The sequence below is a fragment of the Salarias fasciatus genome, chromosome 7, assembly GCF_902148845.1.
Source record: "Salarias fasciatus chromosome 7, fSalaFa1.1, whole genome shotgun sequence".
NCBI lineage: Eukaryota > Metazoa > Chordata > Actinopteri > Blenniiformes > Blenniidae > Salarias > Salarias fasciatus.
Genome location: NC_043751.1, coordinates 11192613 through 11207338, shown reverse-complemented (window position 1 = coordinate 11207338; position 14726 = coordinate 11192613). Strand labels below are relative to the sequence as shown.

General features: G+C 40.8%; 6 non-coding genes across 6 annotated transcripts; all 6 read right to left on the bottom strand.

Moving 5' to 3' along the window:
- Positions 1–3580: 3580 nt before the first annotated feature.
- On the bottom strand, positions 3581–3721 carry LOC115392631 (U4 spliceosomal RNA). Its single transcript, XR_003931878.1, has one exon. It is a non-coding gene; the product is annotated as a U4 spliceosomal RNA (small nuclear RNA).
- Positions 3722–6916: 3195 nt separating this feature from the next.
- LOC115392619 (U4 spliceosomal RNA) lies at positions 6917–7057 on the bottom strand. Its single transcript, XR_003931867.1, has one exon. It is a non-coding gene; the product is annotated as a U4 spliceosomal RNA (small nuclear RNA).
- Positions 7058–7767: 710 nt separating this feature from the next.
- Positions 7768–7909, bottom strand: LOC115392634 (U4 spliceosomal RNA). The gene has a single exon (XR_003931881.1). It is a non-coding gene; the product is annotated as a U4 spliceosomal RNA (small nuclear RNA).
- Positions 7910–8381: 472 nt separating this feature from the next.
- LOC115392633 (U4 spliceosomal RNA) lies at positions 8382–8522 on the bottom strand. The gene has a single exon (XR_003931880.1). It is a non-coding gene; the product is annotated as a U4 spliceosomal RNA (small nuclear RNA).
- A 3135-nt stretch (positions 8523–11657) lies between these two features.
- Positions 11658–11798, bottom strand: LOC115392651 (U4 spliceosomal RNA). Its single transcript, XR_003931897.1, has one exon. It is a non-coding gene; the product is annotated as a U4 spliceosomal RNA (small nuclear RNA).
- A 1020-nt stretch (positions 11799–12818) lies between these two features.
- On the bottom strand, positions 12819–12959 carry LOC115392650 (U4 spliceosomal RNA). Its single transcript, XR_003931896.1, has one exon. It is a non-coding gene; the product is annotated as a U4 spliceosomal RNA (small nuclear RNA).
- Between the last annotated feature and the right edge of the window lie 1767 nt (positions 12960–14726).

The window sequence follows — 14726 nt, the reverse complement described above, 5'->3', positions numbered from 1 at the left end:
GAGAGAGCGCACACGCGTGGACCGCTGTTGTTTTTTCCCTCTCCGTTGTCAAGGCGCTGCAGAATTTAGCGCGGTAGCGGTGGTGGTGGGGGGCTGGCAGCAGTAATACTTTTGGTCAATGATCCATAACAACGCCCTTTATAACTGTAAGTAATGCACCCTGCATTAGAAATGTTTAACATTTTGCATGTGTGACCTTGTTAATAAATGCATTCAAATGAATTTTCTTGATTTCTTTCTAATAGCCTTTGCAAATACGTATTATCTGTGATAGAAAGTTAATACAATTACTCCCAAAGTAATATACACAAGTTTTTATTAATAAAATAACAGCAAAACGAACTATTTAACAAGCATTCTGGATTCTCCTTAACTCCAAGGTAGGTCTGGTAGAATCTCAAAATTAAGGGAGATAACGTCCCTTAGTCTCGCTCCTTTCCTCAACTTGTTTAGGAATGGGACACCACTTAACCTCACGGGAGCGCGCATTTTGAGGAATGAGGAGTAAGATTGAGGATTAAGCAGAGAATTGGGATTCGCCCATAGTTTACCCCAGAACTTCCTCATAAGCATGCAGGAATATTGTTGCAGTGTCATGAAGAACTGAATGCCTACTTCCTTCCTTCAGGAAACTAAATCAGACAATTAAAAATCAGTAGTTACTGAGAGGAAACTCCAGAGGTAACAATTTGGTGACGGCCTGGTCACAATCAACATTGACTCCAGGTGGACAGCAGACTAAAAAATTCAGCCTCAACAAACTGTGCCAATTTTTATTTTCACTATACTACAGTTTTCGAGCAATCAGATGCAAAAAAATTCATCCAGTAATCTTATTTGGTAGTAAAATGGTGATCAGTTAAAGATGTCGAGGTAAAATGGGGTATGGACTCTACATTAGCATGACTTGGATAGCATAACAAGACTTAAAACAGATGAAGAGCATCACTACAACTTAATAAACTCAGTTGTTTGTTTAATTTAGTAAAATATATGAACAGAACTCTGCTTTATTGCCCATCAAATGACCACAAAAGACTCTATAACGTGCAAATGTGATGAAATATGTGGAAAATAAATTATCTTTTCTGCAAACTTAATATAAATGTCTGCACATACAATTTGCACATTGCTGGATTGCTGTAATTTATGTTTCTTAACTGATTTGTATCAAATGAACAACAACAACTGCATTATTTCTGAAATCTTGACACTCAGAAGTTTGTAAAACGTCCTATCGGGCCGATGAATCGGCCAATCCAATGAATCAGTCGACCTCTAACTGGTAGTGCAGTGAAATAACATAAAGTCACTGAAATTGTTGTTTCATTGTTGTTCAATTACCATTACCAAATTTACCAAATGAGAATTTTCCCGTAGCATTATGCGAGTTATTCAAAAAGAAGAATTTTGTAATTCAAAGTCCTTGCTTCGATTCTCTGCGTTAGTTTTCTGTGGGTAAAAGATGTACTTTTAGGCAAATATGTTGTCTTGAGAGTTGTAGATAAATACACCCCTTTTCAACATGCTCACATGTTCCAATAATATCAAGAATTTCAACTTCTAAGTGGAATAACAAAATGCGAGGGTATGGACACTACATGGGGTACGGACACTACAATTGCAAACAACAGATCCCATTTGCAACTGTTGTAATATTAACTGTGTGCACTATATCCACAACATATCATCATTCAAATAGTGCTACCCAGCAGTGGCGGCTGCTGGTCTTCCAAAGAGGGGAAGCTCATTTTCAGCATACATTGTAATATGTGTAATCTGTTTTTTGTATGTAAATTCTATTAGCTTTCATGCCTTTTGTCTGCCCTGTCAAAGTTAGACAGATCCTCAAAGCCCACTTGTGACCAGACAACACCTCCCTGAGATAGTTTCATCCAGAGGCCTGGCCAGCAGGACATTTGGTGACAGCACTTCCAGTCAGCAGCTCACCTTGTCAGACCAGGACAGCTGAAAGGACCTGTTACTTTTCCCCAACTTTCGGCACCAGCTCAGTCTTAGGAGTTGATCTGTTATGCAGTTTAACACCAATTTTCTCTTCGTAAGGAAGACTATCAAATGGCTTCACCAAAATCCGGTCCACAACATTCACATTGTCTGCCGTTGTGTGCAGCTAGCGAGCAGCTGGAGCTGCTGGAGCTGCTGGAGGCTGGAGCGCTGTGTGAGAGAAGGGGAGAAGCTCCACAGCTGCTAGTCGAGGACAGAAACCACAGAGTGACCGAAACGAGTCTCCAAACACAACGCTAGTCGTTTTTCACAAACACAAAGTCTCCAGGGATCAGTAAAGCCTCCGAATCAACTCAGAACAACAGAATGAAAAACTTCAGAAGCACTTTGGTGCATTTTTTTTACTTCAAGATCGCTGATTTGCTCATTTCGCTGTCAATCAAGCTTCACACAGATCATCCAATCACCATGCAGAAGCTCAGCGTCCAGGCCAGCCCACTGCCCCATAGACCCCCAGAGACGCTGAGCGTCCGTGGGCGGGACCAGCCCAGTATTTTATCCAATGAGCGTCCAGTTTCACTGCAGCAGAACAACCCATTCTAGCTTCCGCATGGACGCTCAGCGTCCAGCTGTTTAAAGCGCCGTGCCGCTGCGAGGAGGAGTGAGAAAAAAGCCGAGTCAATTACTTGAGATAAGTAGCCGATTCTGAACAAAAGATGAACGTGTTGTAGCGCATATTTAGTGAATGAAATGTTCACACAACAGTAAATATTGGACCACTTATTTTTTGACATTTTAGGGGAAGTTGAGCTTCCCTTGCAGTCTTAGAGCAATCGCCACTGCTACCCAGGTATATAAAATAGAACATTCAGCTCAAGCCAAATACATAGTAGGAATGAGGAACTGGATAGGGGTACGGACACTACCGGAAATGAGTAGTTACTGGATGTAACTCCATTTCTACGAGTAAGTGCGTGCCCGCCTACGGGCCATCTGCAGTCCGACTTCTTGAGTACAGCATCCCAGGTGTGTGAAAGCAAAAGGCCCCCTCAGCACGAGACAGTGAACGTGCCCCCGAGACAGTGAACCGGGATGAGGGGGCCTTTTTGCTTTCACACACCTGGGATGCTGTACTCAAGAAGTCGGACTGCAGATGGCGCTGTTCTCCTGCTTCCACTAGTGGGAGAATAGCGCCAAAACCTGTATAAATCAGCTGACAAGATACGTCACAACAACATCACGTGACTCTCTGAAGAAGACAGCTGACAGCTGCCGAAACCGTCAAGTAAATAACAAAATCCCTCCCTGGTCTTTGGAAAAGAACCTTTGTTTTGGAGCCTTCTACTGTCTTTATGAATACAAATCCAGTGTTTTACTACAAATGAATGTAAAACCAGCTGCAGTCCCAGAACATTGCAAATGCTTTCACGGTTGTGGAAAACACATACTGCAGAAAAACAAATTGCTCCAACAGGAAGTGACGTAATACTTCACGCCCTCATTAAAGGTTCTCTAAAAACGTAAGCTGAGTGATCATAAAAATAATAATAACATAAATACTGTAATTAGCACATCATTAAAAATGTCCTCATATTGTCATTCACAAACAAACCAGTCTCCTCAGAGACTGTCAAAAATTGCCATTTCCGACTATATTTCAAGTCATCAAGGCGGGGTATTGGGTAAAGTTTTCAACTAGCAATAATCACGCCTCGGATAAACCTCATAGGCTACGATACTGCCACTGCGCAAAGATGACACACCCTCAGCAGAGACAGAGGACCATTTCTCGTAACACACCTCTTGGTCATAGGTGGACGCATGATTTCAAATATGTCTTCTTGAATGAACAGACAGCCTTCTTGTCTTCATCTGTGATCTTTGTGCAATACAAAATGAGGCGATACCTATCACTAAAGAAACATTCCCTTAAAAAAGCCGTTGCCTCCATCAACAAAGTTTTTGTCAAGTTTTTTTTTTTTCCTTTTTCGAATTGAGTTGCCATGGGATGAATCAACTTTGGTGGGCGGGGCTAAACCATCATACTGCCGGGTTCCAGAGCCAATCACATGTGAGTTCCCGAGGTTGCCAAACAAAAAGCACAACATTTTACATGTTCTGACTGCGCTGTCAGGCATGCGCTGCCATGCACATGCGTGAAGTACATTATGTGATTTAATAGTATCACTTCTTGCACCTTGAAAGCTACCTGCTACCTGAAGATAATACACACACACACACACACACACACACACACACACACACACACACACAATAATTTACTGTAATAACAGCCTCAACACTTATTTTTCATGATAACAGCGTAGGGGTGGGCGGTATAAACCGTATGCGATATAAATTTGGCCCACGGTAGGGATTTTGGTCATACCGCCCAACCGCGATAGCACATTACATCCTCTAGGTGGCAGTAATGCAACTTTTTAGATGCCTGGTTTCCCAAAGAAGAAGTACACAACAACAGCGATGACGCGAGCAGTGAACAGACAGAGGAAGAGCTCGTGAAAACGATTGGTGCAACATCTATAACAACGATCTGTAACTGGTGGCCCACCGGTCCAACAATAATATCTGGCCCGCCAGATGATTTTGAGAATCTGAGGCAGCTGCTTCATGGAGGCAGTAACACCGTCCATTAACCTGTTACGGTGCGTTTCCACTGGACGCGACGCAAATTTTTCGTGCGATGAGATTACATACAAAGTCCATGTAATGACGCGATTGTCGCTCAATCTTGAGCGGCGGGCGGCGAGCGATGACGTGGCGGACGGCCGGCAGCAAGCGTTTCCAGCGAAAAATCCGTGCGCCCGTTGACTTGCACTCCCAGTGGGCCCCGCCCACCGCTCGCCGCCCGAAGCCCGTCACTTCATCGCTTTACGCTTGTCGCTCGAGTTGAAATATTTTAAAGGTGCATTAAGGAGTTTGCACGTTTTATGTGAAACAGCGCCCCCTGCAGGCCTTGGGCGTAATGCAGCTTGGTGAAACACTCGTGCCTGTGGCTCGCGTGCACGGAAGAGGGGAAATCCTTTCTTGCTCTTTTAGTAGCACCAGAGTAAAATTGAAGTTTCTTTTACCTGGTGGAGTCTGTGTGGAGCTGTGGCAGTGCTAGAAGCCAGTCTTTTCTTACTTTTTGGAAGATCCTGCTCAGTTGTTGCTCACTAAGCATCTGGAGGACTAATGGCGGACAAAACGAAACCTAACTAAATCAGGCCAGCCAGAGCACGCATTACATCATTCCTTTCAGATTCTCCCCCAAAAAATTCTGGTGCCGGACCGGCACTGCAACTTTCAAGTGACAATTTAGCGCTGTTAGCGGTACTTGCAATGAATATGTCAGGGCACATTGTACACATCATTAAAAATGTGCAACATATTTATGGTGGAAAATAAGTATTTTTAAAGTTGAAAAACTCCTTAATGCACCTTTAACATTTCAAGCGAATTCACACCAGGACAGCCTATCAGCGTGGGGGTCTTCAGGGACGTACTGACGTAGGGCATACAGTGCTCCAACCACGCAGAACAGTTGACATGATGCCAAGGCAAGCGGCGAGCTGCGTGCGTGATCTCATTTGTTTAACGCTTCTGATGGAAACACAGCGTCAACCGGAAGTAGGGCTGGAACCGGCCATGGTCCATGCGCAGCTCCTGCAGTAGTGCTGTGACTTTCAATGAACGAGCCGTTCGTCCGAGTCCAGCTGTCACCGCTGCCTTCATGTGACCGTCATCGTTTGACGCATCGCTTCAAATTGCTTTTTTTTTAATGAACAGGCAGCCTTTTACTGTCTTTATGAATACAAATCCATTGTTTTACCACAAAAGAACAAATTAATTCAAAACCAGCTGCAGTCCCAAAACATTGCAAATGCTTTCATGGTTGCGGAAAACACATACTGCAGAAAAAAAACACCGTCATTAAAGGTTCCCTAAAAAAGTAAGCTGAGAGATCACAAGGTCCCAACAGTGTCAATAAGTACAACACTGAGCTTTGGAGCTGTACTGCAATATCCTAAATAATCTAAAAAGGAATTTAACAGTCTTTTTTAGTGATTTACAGAGTCACTGTTGGAGAGAAGGAAGTATGAATGAAGGGGCTCAATTCTCCTGTACACTTTAAGATGCACTGCAATTTATGTTTCAATGTCGTGTGAAATTCTAACAAATGGAATATCCACAACATTGGCAGTGCTAGAATGAAGCTACAGAACATTTTCACATGAATACAGTAACCCTCATATTGTCATTCGCAAACAAACCAGTCTCCTCAGAGACCATCAAAAATTGCCACTGCTGACTATTTTTCAAGTCGTCAAGGCAGCGTATTGGGTAAAGTTGAACTTAGAACAGCCTAAACACCTGCATGTGAGAGTGACTGCACGGCAACAAGTATAAAGGAGCTTGATTCACCTGAAAGTCTTTGGGTCATTCCAGAAATGAAGGACATTTCATGTCCCAGCCATGAAAGTTCATGTAACTATTTCAAAATAATTTATTAATCAATTAAAAATAAAAGCTGGGCAAAAAAGTATATTTAAAACAACTTTTAAAATACCAAACATGTCTATAGTATCTCCTAAAATTCTATTTGTCTTTTGTCCTACCACCCCTGAGGACGACATGGAATCTCAAAGTAAATTTTTCAGGTAAAAAACATGCTGTATTTTTCTTGGCAAACTTACTTAAGATGGTGCAGTGGGCCAACAGTAACAGTGAGCTGAACAGATGTATATGTAATCCTGTCACTGTGTAATAAGTGGAAACTGTCAATGTTTTCTTGTCTTTGACATTTTAATCGAGGTGAATTGTAGCTTTATATGAGCTCCCATGTAATTTTGTTGTACCCCCCCCCCCCCCCCGTGCAATGACAATAAAGTCTATTCTATTCTCTCAACTCTTCATCCACTTTGTTTATTGACTTCAACAACAACATCAGTCTCCTCAGAGACCGCCAAAAATTGCCATTGCCGACTATATTTCAAGTCGTCAAGGCGGGGTATTGGGTAAAGTTTTCAACTAGCAATAATCGCGCCTCGGATAAACCTCATAGGCTACGATACTGCCACTGCGCAAAGCTGGCTTGTTCAGCGCGCTGCCACAGGGAGTCATTCAGCTGCAGACTGCGTTTATTCATGGTGTTTCACCTCTAGCTGAGATAATTCAATCATTCGACGAGTGAAACTTACGCTAAATGATAAAATAAATAAGATCTTTGTTCAAATGTGCTGTTTACGAGTTTAGTCTTATTTAAACTTCACAACCTCCCGCGTTGCATCATGGGATTGCTTAAGTTCCGCCAACAATGGTGTGTTTCCACCTCCCCTACTCTGCTTTACCCCTCTTCTGGTCGTTTCCATCAGTCCACTTAAAGTCTTTGATGCCTGAGCTGAGCCAATCAAACGTTTTTATTTTTATTTATTTTTTATTTTTTTGCCAAATGTTGATGAATAAACAATTGGTCTTGAAGGTTTAGAGCAGGGGTGGGGAACCCTGGTCCTGGAGGGCCGCAAACCTGCATGTTTTCCATGTCTCCCTGCTTCAACACACCTGAATCGAATCAAGATTCATGGCCAAGTCCAGCAGAAAGCCAGATAACGAGCCTCATTGCAATCAGCTGTGTTGAAGCAGGGAGACATGGAAAACATGCAGGTTTGCGGCCCTCCAGGACCAGGGTTCCCCACCCCTGGTTTAGAGGCATAGTTTTGGTCTCAAAGCATAATTGACTTTCTACTTCAGAAGCCACAGCTTGCAATTCACTTTGGCAATTTTCACTCACAAGCACTTCATTCCCCTCAGGGACCATCAAAAAATTGCCATTGCTGACTACTTTTTAAGTCGTCAAGGCGGGGTACTGGGTAAAGTTTTCAACTAGCAATAATCACGTCTCGGATAAACCTCACAGGCTACGATACTGCCACTGCACAAAACTGACACACCCTCAGCAGAGACAGAGGACAGTTTCTGGTAACACACCTCTTTGTCACGGGTGGACGTATGGCATCAACTATTTTTATTTTTTTGAATGAACGGACAGCCTGTTACCATCGTCATGAATACCAATCCAGTGTTTTACTACAAAAGAACAAATGAATGCAAAACCATCTGCAGTTCCAGAACATTGCAAATGCTTTCATATTAAACCAGGTAGTTCCAGAGAGTTACAAGTCATTCATTATCAGAGCATAAATAGGTCAAATAAAGTACTTGACTCAACTAAAAGCATGTTTTTACTGTCATTTGAAATTTCACTATAAACATATAGTTACACTGTTGTGGCCTCATGAAATACTCAAAACATGATCACTGCCATCATGAAACAGTTAATACAGCTGAGAGACTATCAACAGATGAATGGGGTACAGAACCACCAATTTTTTTTTTTTTTTCAACCGATGTGTATGTCTCTTCAGAGACCACCAAAAATTGCCATTGCCGACTATGTTTCAAGTCGTCAAGGCGGGGTATTGGGTAAAGTTTTCAACTAGCAATAATCACACCTCGGATAAACCTCATAGGCTACGATACTGCCACTGTGCAAAGATGGTTCCTCAGGGTGCTGCCAGAGGGAGTCATTCAGCTGCAGACTACTTTTATTCATGGTGTTTCACCTCGAGCTTAGATAATTGGATCATTCAACGAGGGGAACATACGCTGATCGATAACATCAATAAGACTTTGTTCAAATGTGTTGTTTGTGACTTTAGTCTTATGAGTCAAGGACTTCGGGTGTCTGAACTAACTGAAGCTCGCCAAATGGCCTGGACAGCTGCAGTCCGACGCTCAAACATCACATTTGACGTCAATCAACCAAGTTGGTGATTGTTCCTGTAGGGCAGCCTATTCTCACGCACTGGCCATGGAACTCATACAATTGATCAGATTTACACGCTGTCACGCCACACCCTCGATTTCTCATGATGAAATGTCCACATGCCTGATTTCAATTTGTCTGTGATCGATCTGTTGAGCCTGCGAAAGCCATTCGCGATTGACTAGTTATGCCTGTAGAGAGCTGCGCATGCGCCGTCACTGCCAGAGACTGATTATCAGTCATTTTTCTCATTCAGACATGTTTGTGTTAAGTATTTAGGCTCTTAAAACTTTGAATAACATTCGCTAACTCGTTTTTAATATGTGAGAAAATTTTATACTTTCTGAATGCTTTGTGAACACTACTTTGAGGTTTACGTGCTTCATGTGCAGGCTGAATGTAAAGGAGGAATAGTTATTTGTGTCTCGGCATGTTGTATTGTTGTGAAAGGTTCAAATGTGGTCACTTCTCAAATATTAACATTTCAGTGGGATACAGTGAATTTTCTGAACAGAGGAATGTATTGGTGTTTCTTTTAAATTTAATGGAGTTATTTCAGTGAATGTAATTTGTGGGGCTATTTTTTATCATAATAGACAAACAGACTGGCCTTCCCGACAGCATCTCAACATGTAAATGTTGGACGGTTCAAATTCCTCATTTCTCAGTGTCTCAGTGTCTTTTGACGTGAAACTGTTTACAATCAAAATACATGCAACGCTTCAGATAAACCATTGAGAATAAACAATATTTTTGCATTAAATTTGAGATTTGGTATGTGAAATACAAGTTAACTAATTATGTGATTAATGGTGATTAACTACATTCAAATCTTCAGATAATTTTTAACCAATTGACAGCACTTTTTTTATTGTGCTTATGAGTTAATTTTGGAGCCAAAACACAGGAAACATGGTAAAATAAGACAAGCAAGAAATGATATGACGAATGTAAGAAACAGATGTTTCATGAATGTACATCCTTAAAGGTGCATTAAGGAGTTTTACAACCTTAAAAATACTTATTTTCCACCATAAACATGTTACACATTTTCAATGATGTGTACAATGCGCCCTGACATATTCATTACAAGTACCTGTAACAGCGCTAAATTGTCATTTGAAAGTTGCAGTGCCGGTCCCAGCATTTTTTTGGGGGAGAATTTGAAAGGAATGACGTAATGCATGCTCCGGCTGGCCTGATTTCCTTAAGTTTCGTTTTGCCCGCATTACTCCGCCAGATGCTTAGTGAGCAACAACTGAGCAGGATCTTCCAGAAAGTAAGAAAAGACTGGCTTCTCGCACTGCCACAGCTCCAGCACAGACTCCACCAGGTAAAAGAAACTTACATTTTACTTGAGCGCTACTAAACGAGCGAGGAAGGAGTCCCCCTCTTCCGTGCATGGGAGCCACAGGCACGAGTTTTTCACTAAGCTGCATTACGCCCAAGGCCTGCAGGGGGCGCTGTTTTGCATAAAACGTGCAAACTCCTTAAGGCACCTTTAAGACAGTTTATTTGCACCTCATGTATTTCTTTCAAACAATTCTGCTTTTTTTTATTTTCTAAAAGTTACACCCACTATTTTACAGCTGTAAATGCATGTATTGTAAATGATTCATTGGAAAGCTGTGTGCAGAATCATGATGCCCACAGCGCTGCAGGGCTACAAACAGCTTCATGAAAGAGCAAACCATTTGCCAAGTCAGTATTTGATCATCAACAATCATTTTGTTATTACTTCTAATATTAGTAATGAAACCAGACTACAGAGAACCCCTGTCATACGTGTATCCAGCATGTTTCTCCTGTCATCAGAAGAAAAGCCTGCTGAGGTTGTCCTCACTTCCTGATCTAACCAGTGGCTTTGCGGTAAAGGAAGTTACCCTGATCTGCATCTGTTGAGTTTCTGGTTTGCCCAAAACTATTGTATTTTATACCCAGTGTGTTTTGCTGGTATAACATGATCTGCATGTGCATCATATCTTTCAGGGTTTTTTTTTTCAACATTTCAATTTCCACAAGCCAGTATTTTCAATACCTTGTAAACATTGTCTCTGTGTGCAAAGGTATGAATTAAAACACAAGTCATGCTCTGAAAGAGAAAGAAAACACCAACCCTGAACATCTGCTTCGCAGAATCCAACAGGAAGTGAAGCAGTTGTGTGGTCAGAGCATATCTCCTCACACAGGAGGGAAATACAGGCTATGACAGGTTGGGATTTTAAGGAGATTTAATGTAAATATCATGCTGATCAACAATTCCTTGAGATGTGTCTTGTCTGCAATGGCATCAAGCCGCCATTAGGGGCGCACTTCCACAAGGGGGAACCACTGATGTGGAAACAAATGACATGTGACAGAGTGACTGCAGGGCAAAAAGTAGCTTGATGAACCAAAAAAGTATTTGAGTCATTCCAGAAATGAAGGACATGTCACGTCCTAACCATGAACTTTCATATAACTCATAATCTTAAGGATGTAACACCAAACATACCCGCAGTAGCTCCTGAAATCCTATTTGGCTCAAACAAAAAAATATTCGGGTAAAATTAATTCTGTATTTTTCTTTGCTAATTTACTTAAGATGGGCCTGTTGTCAAACAGTAAAAATGAGCTAAAACAGACACCGGATAAAAATGTTAACATTTGCAATGTTATTACTGTGATAACAGCAAACAAATGAAAAAAATTGAACATACCAGCTTGAGGTAAGTGAGCTGAGCGAACCAAGCATTTTGCTTTGTTGCCAAATATTACTTGATAACTCAAACAAAACCCACACCTAGATGTTACCGAGTGGTTCGGCTGCAACTGCGTGACGCATCACTCACTCTATCGATTGTATTTATTTTGACAAGCATTTCAGTCTCCTGAGAGACCGTCAAAAATTGCCATTGCCGACTATATTGCAAGTCGTCAAGGCGGGGTATTGGGTAAAGTTTTCAACTAGCAATAATCGCGCCTCGGATAAACCTCATAGGCTACGATACTGCCACTGCGCAAAGCTGACACACCTTCGGCAGAGACAGAGGACTGTTTCTGGGAACACAGCTCTCGGTCACGGGTGGACGCAGGATTTCAAATATTATTTCCAAAGACATAATATTTTTCCCGCTTTGGAAACAGAAAGCTTTACTCTCCTCATGAGAGATATTTAGGAACAAAATTAGTTTCTTGCCAAATAAACCTCAAAAGTAATCGACGTCGCTAAACTGAAAGTGTTTTATGTATGTCACGTGATATGACGTCATGTCTATTAGTAGTCACATATCTAATGAATTAAGTAAAACGTGTAGAATTTCATCTAGCAGACAGTTGTGGTTTTACAGTCCAGGACACCAAACTCGCTAAAAAAAACATAATCGTTCCTTTAAAAGGAAAAAAATATATGAGGCGCACCTCCGCGTTTGATCACGTGATTTGACGTCGTATGTGTCATCAAAGACCTAAAATATTAAAATATGCAATTTAATTTCTACCTGATCCTAAACAGATAAACTGTTATGGATTTACTGTATGAAACAAATCAAATCCGCGTTGCTGAAAACACACGGCACAGAAAAAAGAAATGCTCCAACAGGAAGTGACGAAATATTTTACGTCTGCATTTTAGGTTCCCTAAAAACATGGGCTGAGAGATCACAAGGTTCCGTCCCCGTCAATAAGCACAACACTGAGTTTTTGAGCGGTCTAGAAAAACAACATGAATGTAACGTTGTAAATAATCTAACAAGGCACAAGACAGTTCGTTTAAGCGATTACCAGAGTTGGTGGAGGAGAGAAAGGTATTTGAATGAAGAGGCTGTATTCTCCAATACACATTCAGTTCATACGTGGGAATATACTTTTTGATGCCGTGTGAAATTCAAATAAATGATGTTTAACAAATACGCGACCCAAGAAATTGGCAACACGACAATCCAACGCTGACCATGTTATCTCCACAGTTAAACGATAGGCTCAGGTACAATAAGTCCAGCGCAGTACAACTACTTTTTCTGAATGATTCATTTAACAAGCATTTCAGTCTCCTTAGAGACCGTCAAAAATTGCCATTGCCGACTATATTTCAAGTCGTCAAGGCGGGGTATTGGGTAAAGTTTTCAACTAGCAATAATCGCGCCTCGGATAAACCTCATAGGCTACGATACTGCCACTGCGCAAAGCTGGTTTGTTCAGCGCGCTGCCACAGGGAGTCATTCAGCTGCACACTATGTCTATTCATGGTGTTTCATCTCTAGCTGAGATATTCGGATCATTTGACGAGTGAAATATACGTTTAACGATAACATAAAGAAGACTTTGTTCAAATGTGCTGTTTACGAGTTTAGTCTTATTTAAACTTCACAACCTCCCGCGTTGCATCATGGGATTGCTTAAGTTCCGCCAACAAGTCAAATCTATCGCATTTAGGCATTATTGAAATAAAAGACTTACGAATAATTATGCTTTGTGCCCTAGTAGTGAAGTAGATAAGTGACTGGCACATCTTTAATCGTCTTCGATACTTTAGATTACAATTTCAGATATTGAAGGTACGGTGGCTGGTTTGACCCAATTTCAAATCGATTTGATTGGTTCGATTGACGCTTGAAATCAAATGCTATAAAATGAAATAATCTTCATATGTCAACGAGCCATAAAATCCGACATAAAGAAGGCTATGATTCTTCCAGGAGAATCACATGAACCTGAAGTTCTTCACAACTACATGCCATATTACAGAACCGCCACCAGAGGTCAGTATTGGCGCGAGAAAATGTGCCTTGATTTATGAGAAGGCCTGAAATTCAACAAAATGTTGAAAAAGAAAACAAGTATAACTCTTCAAACAAGCTACTCAATCCGTCAGAATACTCGCTTAAGAAGCAACACGTAGATAACTGTTAAAGAAATGGTTTCATGGCTGATTCGTGTGACTAGTTATATAACTCAAGCTTTGTCAAATTGATGCTTTCTGGCGACGAACTAACACAAAACACACTGGAACTATTAAGTCACCATAAAATACAGAAAAGCAACGCATTTTTCAACATATCAACTTATCTTTTATCATAACATATCATTATTCCCGTAATTGGAACTCACCTGTTTTGTTGAAGAAGTTCAATTTCAAACAGTTAAACCACGAAAAAATTCAAAATATTGTATCCCAAGATGTGAAGAAGAAGAAAAATCCAAAGATATCGTCCAAATTGAAGTATTTTCCATCAATTTGTTGAGTCGATGTGAGAAACACGTGTTCGTGACCTGACTCGGTTAAACAGAAAAAAAAAACGCTGCACCGGAAATTAATTAAATCATCAATTATTTTTCCGCTTCGACAAAATAAGTGTTTTATAATATCGTTCTCAGCTGAGTTTATGTTCATTTCACACAGGTATCCTTGAATACTTTACTGAGGAAAATCTTCAACTCACCTTAAAATGAGTCCTATAATATTGTTTCCATTCTACCATCTATTCAGAGGGGTAATATTCCCAATAATGAGAGCTTTTGTATATTTCATTAGATTTTCCTCATAAATACGCAGAATGGCTAATGTTCTGGTTATTGATAGTGTGCAAGTCGAATATCCAGGTCATTATTAGTGTTTGCAAGTACTATTCTATTTACTGACAGACTTGAAATTCATTGTAAAGGTTATTATTGTTACTTGTCCAGCTTTTAGGTTAATTACACTGTGACTGATGTTTACAGTCACACATCATTTCAGACCCAGATTTTGGATGGTTAAAGTGTCAAGGCCAAATTAGATAACTTCCATTGTGTTTTGTGTTTTTCTGAAAGACTGACACAAATACAGAAGCCATGACTTTATACAATGACTATTCATTTCCATGATATGAGGCATTCTCAAATGAATCAGTATTCCAAACGAGCCTGGTGTTAAGTGGATGATAGAGTAAACCGAAAGCACCGGCTTGGAGACAAA